Source organism: Saimiri boliviensis, chromosome 16 (genome assembly GCF_048565385.1).
Source record: "Saimiri boliviensis isolate mSaiBol1 chromosome 16, mSaiBol1.pri, whole genome shotgun sequence".
NCBI lineage: Eukaryota > Metazoa > Chordata > Mammalia > Primates > Cebidae > Saimiri > Saimiri boliviensis.
This window is the reverse complement of record NC_133464.1, coordinates 54,366,943-54,378,662: the sequence shown is the minus strand read 5'-3', so window position 1 is coordinate 54,378,662 and position 11,720 is coordinate 54,366,943.

Genomic DNA, 11,720 nt, shown 5'->3' with positions numbered 1-11,720 from the left:
GTTATTTTGAGTTACAGAGAACATAAATGAAAGTATGGCACATGCAGTTAAAATTTACCCCATTTCTATCATAATTTTAGAGAACCTCTTATTCCAGAGAGATTTTGCATGGGGAAAGATGTATGGAAATTGAAAAGGGGGAAATAATGGCCTCAGCTATCTATGATTCAGGAGTATATATTCATCAGTTAGATACCTTAGAAACTTCAGCACAAAATCAGCAAGACCCTGTCAATGATTAACTAGCATGATACTATTCCATCTACCCTCATATCTTCAGGTTTTATGAGTTTACATACCACTAATTTAATTCAAAATGTGCACATAATTTTTTTTAAAAATTAACCCTAAGTTATATTATTTTTCATTTAAATATTTTTGTTGGAACATAATCTTAGAAATATTGCATTCAGTACCTTAAAGAGTATTGCCAGTTAGTAAACTTACAATGGAGAATAAAACTCTAATTGAGAGTCATTATTATGAGAGAAAACAGTTGCTACTGTGTTATGTTCAAAAAAAGGTGCAGATATAACACAGATTACATGTCCAATCAGTAGCACCATTTGCTAAAACGATGACCACTTTATTCCCTGCTGCTTCTATTGGGACCATCAGGATTTAGGTTTTTTTTTTTTTCCTAACATGCCACCATTGTGTCTGTAAAGTTTACCTTGTTATATATAATTGTTCTTATAATGCATGCCGAAGACTTCTAGCCAAAAATCTTTTTGACCCCCAACCAGAAATATTTTTTCTCTCAGTTTAGCTTCATTACCAAGGATGTTTGGCCACAAGTGGCAGCTATTTCTGTAAAATTGCATAAATTCTGAAATGATAGGATTGCTGCTCATAGGAAACAGGTTTCAAGAATAACTTATAGTCACACATTTTTCTTTATAAATGTGGGTAGTCAATAATTGTGTATCTACGAATAAAACTTTATATTTTAATAGAAATATGTAAGCTTTGGGGTTGGAAAAAACGATACAGATATCCATGCTGTTTAGAAGAAAGTTCCTGTAGCATTGTTTTAAATTGGCCAGTATTTTCGAGGAAAATATTGTTGCTATTGAAAAAACTCCTCAGAATACAAACCCTTTGTTCTGTCTATAGTTGCAAACTGTTTTATAATGATACACTAAATTTCCTAATTTTGAGAATCCTAGTGCTACAATATTCTTTTTTAACTCCAGTCAGTTGAGTTCTAAAGTAATGAACTACTCTCACATTTGCTTTGGAACGGACTATTAGCATCCAACACTGATGAGTTTCAGAATAGCATAACCGAAGTTTAAATCAAGGGTGTCACCCATCACCCATATGTCAGGAGTTCAGAAGAGCTTGGGCAGAGTTGAGCTGTTGGGTGTCAGAGTAGCTGAACACAGCAACAAGCTAAAAATGAAAAAGATAAGCCTTTAATCACCCATTGCTATGGTATAAATAAGAGGCTAAAACCAGAGAAAACACTCACTTCCTCTCCCTGACAGTTGGACTCCCTGCCATTTTCTTGCCTGGAATGGAGGGCCAGGAGAAGCAGCAGAGACTTGGGGATTATTCCATAGTTTTATGGATCCTGGGGTTAGAGAATGGTGCAAGAGAAGGGCTAGGAATGGACAAGCATTGGATATTGATCCAGAGTGGGAGAGATGTTTCAATTATTCCCCTTTCTTCCCGCATAAGGAAGTCTCCATCCTGTAAAGGTTCTTTGCACAAGGCTTCAAATAAAGAGACCAACCTAGGAATGAGGATATCAGGGCTAGGGACGAGGAATAGTCCAGCCAGAGAGCTTTAGAACTTGACTGTAACTGACTTTAGAGACTGCAGTGCACTGACTGAGCATCAAGTCTGGTTGAGGGGAGAAGCAGGTATTCCCTTTGATATTGCTTACCAATCACACATAACATTTAACCAGGAGTTGGACTCCTCTCCACAATTGTAACAGTAAAAATAACATATACTTATATGTAGTTTATTATATTCCAAATATTATTCTAAGACTTTGAGCATATTAACACCTTTTAGTCCCATTTACAAATCCAAAAAAGTGCTGTTATTATTAATTCACCATTATTAATAAGGAAACTGAGAAACTTGTTGTAAAAAAAAACTTGCTCAAGGTAACACAGCTGGTAAAGGGAGAAGCTTCAAAGATCACAGTTGACACTTCAAAATAAGGTTTCCTCTAATAGTAAGCACTAAACTGATTTCTTTAAATAAATTAAAACTTTAATATTGAAAGAAAGAAATTTCGAAAATCTGTCTTCAGCGAATTACACTTCTTTGAATCTAATCAATTATCCAAAAGTACACTGCAGAAAGAAAAATATAGAAAATGTATACAATAAATTTGGAAAAGTAAATTAACAATTTTATAAATTTTATAATTTTTTTAGTGACATGGTTGCTTCACTAGCAAATTTAAAATGCACAAAGTTGAAGTCCTATGACTCTATACAGATCATCAGATTTCACAAGTGGAAGCATGACTAAATCTCTGTCAAACTACTTCTCACCCTTATATCAGTAGATTAAATAAATGTGATTTTGTTCAGGAGCCACATATTGTAACGATGAGATAATTTTGGTTATTTTAATTTAAGCTAATTAGAAAAGCTATGGTTTAAAAAACTTTAAGTTACTAACCTGTGTCACAGCTATAGTGAACTAAGAAGCCGGGATTGAAACCACAGTCTTGCATTTTTCTATGTCCATTGTATTCGAATAAATAGAAATTAGCTTCATGTAGAAATACTCAATATTTGTTTATTCCTGATATAAATTCTATTGCTTTCCCATTAAAATTTGGGGATTTAACATGCTTAAATTTGTATAATATAGGTTTTGAATCGTCTTTGGATAGGTGAAAACATTATGTATTCAGATATGATATTTGAGCAAGAACTTGTCTGAAACAAAAAAAGGAGTTTAAAAAATAAGACGGGTATTTTAAAAGAATAATAATTTCAATACTTGAAATCTAGAAAAGATAACTCTGGCTTTAGTCTGTGTCTTGGGCAACACTCTATTTTAAAAATATATTTTGTATTGTGAAAATTAGTGTCATTTTTGAACATCTGATGATATTAACTGACCTCAGTTTTAAGCCAAGAACACAAAATAACCTTTTATCTGAAGCTTAGAGCAGTCATACAGAGACTTTGAATAACTTCAATTTGTCTTTAAACACAACCTTTGCAGAATGAACACAAAAATGCTCCCAGGCTCCCTTTCTATCTCTTTATCATGGATGAATGACTTAAAGATCACATCATCACAAGCCTCAGTAGCAACCTTTAACTGAATGGTGGAAAAAAACACTAAAAATTGCCTGCTCAATTTTTATATGAAGTATGAGGAACTTTCATTGATTTCTGGGAATAAATGCATTGTTTAAAAGTTAATTTTACCAAAAACGTGCTCGTGAGATGGAGCAGATTCAAATAGTCCACGTGGGATTCTTTTTCTTATATCTATGAAAATGTAACCACCACGCTTTTATTATTTTTTTTGGATTTTCAGATTTTAGTCAACTAAATTACTATGTAATGAATAGAGATACCATTATTGAAATATGTTCATATATTATATCCAATTAACCTATAAATAATATAATCAATATTCTTTGCCTTTAAATATTAAAGTTTATCTAAGTGAAATTTTTAACTGTATATATATTCTTGCCCATTATAATATTCATCACAGTAGTGATTCTGATGCTCTTTATTTATGAGTTTGTTTGTTTTGCTGTTTTGTTTGCTCACGTTTATGAGCCTGGCATTTAAACTGTACTTGGAAAAGAGTAGGTGCTTAGGCCTTAGTTACTGAATGGATGAAATAGAAAATAAAATGTAAAATTAGTTTATTTTTATCTGCTGAATAAAATACTTGAAAAATATTCATTAGATCTATGCCCAGGCATGGTGCATATATTTTTAATATTGCTTGCCAATAATACATTATAGTTTTAATTTTCTTCTTCCTCTATGTACTTTGCTTAAAGAATAAACTATTCTAACATGTCTAGTACAGCACTGTGCTATTATTTTTATTAATTTAATTTTTTTTTAATTTAATAAAACTATTTATTTATTTATTTATTTTTGAGACAGAGTCTCACTCTGTTGCCCAGGCTGGAATGCAGTGGCAGGATTCCAGCTCACTGCAACCGCCGCCTCCCAGGTCAAGCATTTCTCCCGCTTCAGCTTCACAAGTAGCTGTGATTACAGGTGCCCCCCACCACAACTGGCCAATTTTTGTATTTTTAGTAGAAACAGGGTTTCACAATGTCAGGCTGGTCTCAAACTCCTGACCTCAGGTGATCCACTGCCTCAGCCTCCCAAAGTGCTGGGATTACAGGCTTGAGCCACTGCACCCAGCCTGTAAACCTATTTATATGTCCACAATGTTTTCAGTGTAGTGAAGATAACTGATTGCATTAGAAGTAACAGTTTTGTAGTAGCTGAAGATTTAGGAAATAAAATATTTTAAATTATCTCGGGTTATATTTTAAAGTATAACAGGTATCAAGAAATCTAAACATATGCCTCCAAGAAAATGAATAGAGAAAGTTATCCACTTTCTACAGAATGATATCAGTCATTAATAAACACTTGGCTAGTTTTCTCAGAAGGAAACTGAGTAGAAAAATCTCTGGTCATATGAAACTATTGATCCCAAACTGCCCAAATCTGAACTTTTGAATTTTCTAATGATGTATTGTTGTCTTTGTTAAACTAACTTGACACCTACATTGCTATACTTCCTTCTATTAAAAAGACTCACTTCTAAAATAATTTTTTATTTAGCAAACATGATTGTATCCATTTACAACTCCATTAAAGCTTATGATGAAAAGAAATTGTTATATTCTGTGTTTTTATTGTTTTTAAACTTTTCTAAATTCATTACATAGGTAAAGAATGAACACTCATCTATATCATTTCCTTTGTTTTCAAAGGGGTTATATTAACCCTTGACATCCATGCTTGTCCTCTTTAGACTGCTGGCTCACTTTTTAGAAAAATGTATTATTTTACTTTTATTATTAAGGTACAATATTTGAAGAAATGTATGTGGGTTCATGTGGTATATGTTATGTGTGTATATATACATATATATTTATCTATATATTTATGTATACATTAATATATAAATAAATATGTATTTATGTATACATTAATATAAATTACATAAACATGTATTTATGAAGAAGTAAATCACTGATTTCCTCACCAGAATAAAACATTTGAAAGTCTATCTTCGCCGGGCGCGGTGGCTCAAGCCTGTAATCCCAGCACTTTGAGAGGCCGAGGCGGGTGGATCACGAGGTCAAGAGATCGAAACCATCGCTGTCAACATAGTGAAACCCCGTCTCTACTAAAAATACAAAAAATTAGCTGGGCATGGTGGCGCGTGCCTGTAATCCCAGCTACTCAGGAGGCTGAGGCAGGAGAATTGCCTGAACCCAGGAGGCGGAGGTTGCGGTGAGCCGAGATCGTGCCATTGCACTCCAGCCTGGGTAACAAGAGCGAAACTCCGTCTCAAAAAAAAAAAAAAAAGAAAGAAAGTCTATCTTCTTCTTTTTTTTTTTTTTTTTTGAGACGGAGTTTCGCTCTTGTTACCCAGGCTGGAGTGCAATGGCGAGATCTCGGCTCACCGTAACCTCCGCCTCCTGGGTTCAGGCAATTCTCCTGCCTCAACCTCCTGAGTAGCTGGGATTACAGGCACGCGCCACCATGCCCAGCTAATTTTTTTGGATTTTTAGTAGAGACGGGGTTTCATCATGTTGACCGCGATGGTCTCGATCTCTTGACCTCGTGATCCACCCGCCTCGGCCTCCCAAAGTGCTGGGATTACAGGCTTGAACGACCGCGCCCGGTCGAAAGTCTATCTTCTTATATCACCCAAAAGTTATCTCATATAATTCTATGGGTGCTAAAATTTAATTTCTTGTTTGTTTTACTTAATTTAAACAATAAATATTTTCAACATCATTATATAATAAATATTATTCTGTATTCTTTAAGAATATGTAATAACTTATTTAGAAAACTGCATTTTAATGTGCTTCTATTTACTCAACATTGTATCTAAAGCTAAAAAAATTGCTTTTCAACTTTTTGGAATTTTCATATTTTAAGACACGCTCTCTAGATAAGATTATTTTTATTGTGATATTTAGAAAGTGCATAGTTTAACACATTTTAACACTGTGATGACAAAGCAGAGACTAACTATTATAAATCTATGGCTTTCAACAGGCATATATTATATTTACCATATATATATTTAAATATATATTTTATTGCATTTTAGGTTTGGGGTACATGTGAAGAACATGCAAGATTGTTGCATAGGTACATACATGACAATATGGTTTGCTGCCTTTCTCCCCATCACCTATATCTGGCATTTCTCCCCATGTTATTCCTCCCTAACTCCCTCCTGCTGTCCCTTCCCTAGATCCCCCCTACAGACCCCAGTGTGTGATGCTCCCCTCCCTGTGTCTATGTGTTCCCATTGTTCAACACCCACCTATGAGTGAGAACATGTAGTGTTTGATTTTCTGTTCCTGTGTCAGTTTGCTGAGAATGATGGTTTCCAGGTTCATCCATGTCCCTGCAAAGGACACAAACTCATCATTTTTGATGGCCTCATAATATTCCATGGTGTATATGTGCCACATTTTCCCTGTTCAGTCTATCATCGATGGGCATTTGGGTTGGTTCCAGGTCTTTGCTATTGTAAACAGTGCTGCAATGAACATTCGTGTGCATGTGTGCTTATAATAGAACAATTTATAATCCTTTGTGCATATACACAGTAATGGCATTGCTAGGTCAATTGGAATTTCTATTTCTAGATCCTTGACGAATCGCCACACTGTCTTCCACAATGGTTGACCTAATTTATGCTCCCACCAACAATGTAAAAGTGTTCCTATTTCTCCACATCCTCTCCAGCATCTGTTGTCTCCAGATTTTTTAATGATAGCCATTCTAACTGGCATGAGATGGTGTCTCAATGTCGTTTTGATTTGCATTTCTCTAATGACTAGTGATGAGCATTTTTTCATATGTTTGTTGGTCTCATAGATGTCTTCTTTTGTAAAGTGTCTGTTCATATCCTTTGCCCACTTTTGAGTGGGCTTGTTTTTTTCTTGTAAATCTGTTTAAGTTATTTGTAGATTCTGGATATTAGCCCTTTGTCAGATGGGTAGATGGCAAAACTTGTTTCCCATTCAGTTGGTTGCCAGTTCACTCTAAAGATTGTTTCTTTTGCTGTGCAGAAGCTCTGGAGCTTAATTAGTTCCCATTTGTCATTTTGGCTTTTGTTGCCAATGCTTTTTGGTGTTTTAGTCATGAAGTTCTTGCCTATGCCTATGTCCTGAATGGTTTTGCCTAGGTTTTCTTCTAGGGTTTTAATGGGAAAGACATACCTTATATATATTCTTAAGATTACATATGCTCATTAGGTTTGCACAAGTGAAAATATATGTGTATATCTTACTTATGACATTTATACATATATACTATATATGCATATATTATTCTTATACCAAAACCCAAAATTCCTCCATTTTAAATGATTATATCATGATTTCAATGTAACATATTTCACATGATAGAAATAATGACTACCACTCTGTATAGCACTGCAATCAATTGTGACATTAATAACCATTTAAGTAAAAAATACTTGGATATTTTAAAATTGTCTTTAATAAATAATTTTGGGATAAAAAATCTAAACAGATACAGGTGAGGGGACGGAAGGCAGCAAAGCACACTGCCATGTGTGTACCTATGCAACAATCTTGCATGTTCATCACATGTACCCCAAAACCTAAAATGCAATAAAAAAATAAATAAATAAATAAATAAAAGAAAAAAAAAATCTAAACAATTGTTACAATTTTGAATAGTATAAAAATTATTAAAATGCAAAATACTAAATTATATTGGGTGCAGACAAAACTGTACTTTGATTTAAATTTGCCATCCCTTTCTGTATCTTCATAAAACATATTTATAGTTTATTTATTATCTTGCAACAATTCTCATTATATTTATACAACATAAATATTATTCCCTTGTTATTGTTTTAATGGATTACATTTATACTCTACTATTATTTTAAAATCTGTAAAAGAAAGACAGTGCCTTACTCATTAGATTATTTTTAGAATTTAATTAAAAAGGAAAATCCCTGGAATGACTGTAATAATCCTTGGAAAATGTTAAGCCGTCAATAAATATCTGCTATCATTAATCTTGAGGAAAATAAGAGTTAAAAACTATATTTATACAAACTATAATTATAAATACAAACTATATTTAGCTACCTACAATGCTGATTGTGTCTTAAATAGTTTATATCAATTGTTTCATATGCATACTCTGTAATATATTCTAAATCCTCCTGTAATTAATGCTATGCCTTCCTGAATTACAACACATTTAAAGTAATGTAAAACTAAATCACTATCTTAAATGTTTACCATCCCAACTCTGTAGATTATATATTGAATTCATAATATGATTATATATGCTTACTTATTTTAGGGAACCATCTGGGCTTGATCCTGTACAGGTAACATGATTTTTATGTCCATGTGTTTTTAGTGTTGTAAAATTTATATTTGTATTCAAAATCACTGAGGATCTGTTTTGAAATTAGCCTCTTTTAAAAATCATGTCTTTTATATAGAAAAATTTTTGATCAAACTAGATCTTTTTACAGAATAAAGTAGGTAATGATGATGACAATGACTATATCTGCTCATCTTTCTTTTTGCTTTGATCTATTATTCAGAATTGGTACTTATCTGTAATTTAGCACTTTGTACTCTGACATTCATCTTTGTTATTTTCTCCATAATCATTTTACTTTATTTCTACTGTCCCCATGATATTAGAAAAGCATCTCATATTTGTCCTAGATATTGCACATTTGAGCTTCTACTGAAACAAATTATTACTTACATTCTTCAATGGAGTAAAATTTTACTGAAAATAATTATAGTTCTTTATCTTATCCAAATTATCTGCATCCTAATCTTTTATTTTTGTTTGTCTTTTATATTCTTTTTTTTTTTGCCATAGAAAACTCAGATATTTTTCCAAATGTATGCTTCAGTGATGTAGCCATAAAAAAAGAGCTTGTAAATGAACATAATCTTTTCCTTGGCTAGCCAAAGAAGTAGCAAGATACCCATATTTTGTAAAATAATCAAAATTCTATATTTTTAAGTCACACAAAATAAGGTGGTGGCTACTTAGCAGTTCAGGTGAGCTAAATTGATGTATGCCTTTTTCTCTTCTGTCTCCTGATAGTAAGTAAAACCTTAACTCCTAGTGATATGCATCATGTCTGATGAAGCAATCCAGATTTCACAGCCATTCCTAGATCTATTTCATATAAACCTCTCTTTGTACTTCCTATTTCATAATGACTCTGTATAATCATGAAACATCTTGTTATGTGTACATGTAAAGGATAATTTTAATTTGATTGTATGAGTGGTAAGGCATTCCCTCTTAGAACCATCTCATTACCTTATTTTTAAGAATAATATCCAACCAATTATTTACCTTCGAGAGGTTTTCTTTGTTGAAAAATAATTCGGTACCTTTTAAAGGTAGAGCTATATAGCTACCTATTTAAGCCTACTTATAACATTTTAATTTTTAATTTACAACTTTCCATATATTTTGATTGTTCTCTTTTTTCTGCACAGTGACAATGTACAATACACCTGTAGCACTACTTAGAAAAAACAAATGTGCAACATCTACACTTAATCATATAACATGTATTATAAATACTGTGCATTACCAAATACTTGAAATTATAAGAATTTCAGATTAACTTTTTAATACTAATTAATGGTGAACTACATAGCCTTTCTGAATATACAGTTTAATAGTTTGAAGAAAGCTACAATTAATTCATATTACAAAAAAAAAATCTGAGTAATGAGAAGCAGTAAAGATTTTCATCAGGACTTTTTCAGGTAAAAGGCATTATTTGAGTTATAGACAAGAAAATTTAATTCATAAAACTTGGCTTCTCTTTATGTGATTGTGTTTTTAATGATAGGTAGAACACATGAAACAACATTGTCATATAAGCTTATTTGAAAGCTCAATTTTCTTACAGTGACAATGTATGATCATTCAACAATATTTTGGAGAAGTACAAGGGGTATATCAATTCTTTTTTCTCTTGGGAGGCTCAGTTCATATGCTCTCCTATATTAGCAGGGAAACCTCCTGGCTAAGAATGATTCAAAATTTTTGTTGGTTATTATTGCTTTGTTTTCTTAAATAAAAACTTGCTGTGATCTTTTGATGAAGTGAGGTTTTCATTCAGTCAAAGGCAAAAAAATGGTGTCACAGTGAGAAGATTAAAAATGGAAATTTCAAGACAGTTTTCTCCAGCATTCTTATAGAAATAAAGATTTTCCAACATATTTTGTCTGCTTATTGATTATCATTTCATCTGGAGCATATATCCAGTTGATTTGTTCGAAAAATTTTCTCCACGTTTTCTTTGTGCTGCTTGTTTTTGGACTTGTCTTCTACATTTACCTGCTGAGTTTTCTGCTAGTTTATCTTTGCAGCTCTTTGAGATGTTTTTTATGTCCTGGGTTTTCCTGCATTTGGCTTTACTCTACTACCTACTAAAATAGTGGATTCCCTGGGAAGACTTATTTTTGTGTGTGTTCACTGAACCACATATATATTTTCTCTATGTGTCTAGAGAGAAATAATAGCAGTTTAATATTTGCTGAGCATCATAAGGCAGACATTCTTTTTCACTCCTTTTACAACATTTAAAATGACAGCTGGTATGGAATGTGACAAAAATGTTATCTTTTTAGAGTTATATTGGTTAAAATTACCTTGTTAGAAGTCAAAGGGTTGCTCACAGATTCCTATTTGTATACTGCTTCAATTTCCAATCAATTTTCACAGGCATTATTTCATTTCCTCATCATAGTAACTCTGTTAAGTTGGTGAAATTAGACCTCATGGCATTACGTATGTTTTAGAGACAAGAAAATCAAGTCAGGAAACAATAATAATAATAATAAAAATCTGCTGGGAGTTTGTGCAAGGTAATGCCAAAGTTTACATTGCAATATATTTGTCTACTTTCCAAAAACACTGGTATGGTTTTAGGTCCCTTTATAAACTCCATAGCAATAACCAATAAAAGTTTGAAGAGTATTTGAAAATGTATATGATTTAAACTTTATTTAGAAGGTAGTTGTGAGCTTCTCTATTTGAAATAAATTTCCTCCTTTAAAAACATATTGAAGCAGAAATAATAAAAAGCAATATTAAAGAAGCACATAAATTTTATGTCAGGTTTCCTAGCTATTCGTTCAAAACAATCAACCACCAAATATATCACTGAATAGACAAGTTTTCCAGCTATTTGTGCAAAACAACCACCAGATTATCACTGAATATAATTGATGATAAACTGAATGAGTATCCGGGTCTTAGGTGAAAGTTTTAATAAATTATTTTGTACTGTTTCTTTTTTATTGTTCCAAAAAATTTGAAGATTGTTTTTGTTGTTCTTATTAACATCATAAAGTGTTTCAACTGAAACACAAATTTTTTCAAGAGGTGAAAACAGCAATGCTCTATTCTGGTAAACTGTACTTTTATGTACCCAAATATATTTCTAAAATATACTACAAC